The sequence below is a fragment of the Camellia sinensis genome, chromosome 14 (assembly GCF_055761805.1).
Source record: "Camellia sinensis isolate YWXY chromosome 14, ASM5576180v1, whole genome shotgun sequence".
Taxonomy (NCBI): Eukaryota; Viridiplantae; Streptophyta; class Magnoliopsida; order Ericales; family Theaceae; genus Camellia; species Camellia sinensis.
Genome location: NC_138974.1, coordinates 131,402,098 through 131,405,531, shown reverse-complemented (window position 1 = coordinate 131,405,531; position 3,434 = coordinate 131,402,098). Strand labels below are relative to the sequence as shown.

The window sequence follows — 3,434 nt, the reverse complement described above, 5'->3', positions numbered from 1 at the left end:
TCTATTTTTGTTGCACTTGTTGATCCTATTATAGCCTTGATTTGGTTGGTCCTCATTAGATATTGTATGTATTAGCACTAACATTTGTTAATATTGGGATGCCATAACAAATTTTTATAATTATTTCTTTGTAGTGATTTAAAAATGGCTAAACCTCTTAGATGTTAGAATTAGGTTTTTGACAAGGCATTTGAATATATAAACAAATAAGATGCAAAGTTGATGTTAGCCTAATGATGTAGTGGACCCTTCAAAGTGATATATAACCCAAGACATTGACAAAGTGTTCATTGCTCAGTTTACCATTTTTTGTTTACAAGTAAGCTAATGGGTATTGCTAAAAATAAACACTCAAACCATTAAAAGATCATAATGAATAACACCATTTCTAAATTAAACCATTTAAATACAACAATGAAACTTTATTTAATTACAACATTGAAAATAGTTACATACAACAATATTGAAGTCTAGTCAATTACAACAACATTTGAAAAAATTACAAACATTGTCTACTGTTTTATCACATTGGCAACTCTTGTCAACACCTTGCCTCTTTGTAACACACAAAAGTCCGTGAAGTTGTTTTCTTGGTATGTTTGTTCTTATTTGCGTTGGCCATATTGAAGTCCACTTTTCCTCCATAGGTATTATAAAAGTCATATGCAGCTTGTTCACAATCAAATGACATCCCCAATCTCGGCTTCCAATCATTGACAACATTATTTTGTTCCATTACCTACAATTCAATAGCATCTAAATCATAAAAAGATGATAGAACAGAACAGATTTTTATAAAAAGATGACAAAAAAAAATCAATTTTTGCTTTAATCAACATTATTTCTAACCTCATATCACTTTAATCAACAACAAATCTAACCCAAATCTAACCCAATAAATACACAACAGATTTTTGCTGAAACAAAAAGATTGACACCTACTACAGCAGCATCCCAATCAGTTAATTGTAAGCCATGTAAGCCTTTCCCAAACTAAAAGTAAACTATAAGTAAAAATAGTATCTCTACATTTTTTTAATCTGAATAATAAATTTTAATTTATATGTGACCTTTAAAGTGTCTTCTTAATCAAAGACTATGGAAGAGTTGGTCCATCAATCAATGGTCTAAAACAATGAATCAATGAGCACCAAGTGTGGCCAACTACTGCTGAATATTGTACAAGAAAGATGAATATATTACACTTGTCCTGTATGCAGCGAGAAAAAGGAATTCGAAGGCACAAATTATGTAACTGCTAACTATTTTCTTTGATACTCAAGATCTTGCATATGTACGAGCCTAGAATTCAGTAATTTATACCACGTCATAAAAAAATAAATAAATGAAAGAATGAGTGGGATGAGCAAAATTGTGCAGAACCCCATTTTAGACCCTTAGGCCTTGATGCCATTCTCATTAGAAATCATCCTAGATATTCATTTTGTGCTCCTCAAAAACAACAAATCTAACCCAACAAATTTACAACAAAAGTCCCCCCTTTGTCTTCTTTTTCTGTTTCAGAGAAAGTTTTGTTTTTGTTTTTGTTTTCGTTTCAGAGAGGAGAGGGAGGCTCATTGTTTGTTTTTGTTTTCTCAAAAAATCTGTTTTGTTGGAACAATAAATCTGTCCTCTGTGAATTTTTTTCCTGCTGCAATAATTTTTTTTCCTGTTTGTGATTAAAATCGAAAACAAAAAATCCACAACAAACCCTTATCAAACTACAAGTCAAAATCGTTTTGTTGGAACAATAAATCTGAATATTCTAATTTTTTTTCTGTTACAATAAATCTAACTTTTTCTGAAACAAATCTAGGTTGTTTTTGTACAATAATCAAAAACATAAAATCTGCAACAAGTGGAGGCCACTAAAGAGAAATTAACAAGAAGTAGCCGCATCTCTTATAGTCGATAATTTCTCTTCAACCATTACAACCCATTTAACAAATCAATAACAAACATTTATATATGTATATATATATATATATATATATATATATATATATATATATATAACAGGAGCAAATGAGAATGATGAAAAAGACCTCGTCGCTGCCGCTGCAATCTCGCCTTGCTGCTGTCTGTCGCGTCACCACCGGAGTCACCATCGCCTGCCATCCACTGCGTTTCTCCTTCGTCGTCACAGCCCTCCGCCTCCTCCTTGGTCTCTCAGTTCGTCTCTCTCTCTGTTAGGTTATATGGAACAAAACAAATAAAAGAAAAGAGAAGAGAAGAGAAAAGAGAAGAGCAGGAAACCAAATAATTTAAAGGAAAAAAAATAACTAAACAAAACGACGTTGTTTTGGAGAGCACAGCAGGAACCATCGCAGAGGATCTGCACTCATAGATTGGCTTGATCATCATCATCAAATTGATTGGCTTGATCATCATTGGCCTGAGCATTACTACCATGCGGTGGTGGTGGTGGTTGCCACCGCAGAGCCGGTTGTTGCGGTCGCAATGGACAAATTGAGTTCCCAAATCCAAAACAAAAGTTTACAAAGCCACGCAACTCCCTAGAAGACATCATAACTGGATACTAAACCGCCTGAGAAGCGGTCTTATTACTAGATATCATGGCGAGGAGGTGATTGATGAGGACAATGACTCCGCCGATGAATTTGTAACCCAAGTTTCGACGACAATGGAAGTTGAAATTGAGATAGAGGAGGTTGTTTTGGAGAGATGGGTCATGGAGTCTAAAATCCATGACAGTGTTCCATCTGGGATTGTTGTTTCCTTCCATATCGACATGGGTTGTGAACTCCGTGTTATGCGTTGGAGGGCCACCGGAGATGGAGATAGTGGCGTAGACTTTTATCCTGCCGAAGAGCCTGCTGTCTTTTAATTCTGTTGCAGAAAGTTTAGTGATCACAAAAGGTATCAAATGTTCCATTTTTGGGACAGAATGATTGCATGAATGAATGGGAGAGATATTGAGAGAAAGAGGCTTGGTGTTGAATTTAGGTCAAGTTTGGGAAGTCTAAAAAAAGTTAAAAAGTTATTCAAAAAGTTAAAAAGTTATCACTATTCACCAAAAGTCAACAATTACGATTGCACAACTTCCAATACTAATTTTCTCCTACATATTAATTTTTACGATTTTTTAATACACATTTTTTTATAAAAAGTCAAAACGTTAATCCAAACATTCATATTTTCAACCTCAACTTTTTAGTCTAAAAAGACAAAAAGTACACTTATTTAGGACACCCCAAACAACCCCTTATATAAGTTGAAGTGGCTTGGAAAATGAAGACTTGTTAAAAAATATGGGAAGACTTTTTTTGAGGAAATGAAGAAATATTATTATAACAATGACAAATTCAAATTAAAAATATATTGAATATAAAAGTTGTGGGAAATTACAAAAATAACCTTAAGATTTGACCCCTTTAACAAATTAAAACCTTAGTTTTTAATTTTGTCAATTC

At 33.4% G+C, this 3,434-nt stretch overlaps 1 long non-coding RNA gene across 1 annotated transcript; it reads right to left on the bottom strand.

Moving 5' to 3' along the window:
- Window positions 1-359: 359 nt before the first annotated feature.
- Window positions 360-2,914, bottom strand: LOC114286304 (uncharacterized). Its single transcript, XR_003637489.2, has 2 exons — window positions 2,046-2,914; window positions 360-739 (listed from the first exon to the last, which is right to left on the bottom strand). It is a non-coding gene; the product is annotated as an uncharacterized LOC114286304 (long non-coding RNA).
- Window positions 2,915-3,434: the final 520 nt, after the last annotated feature.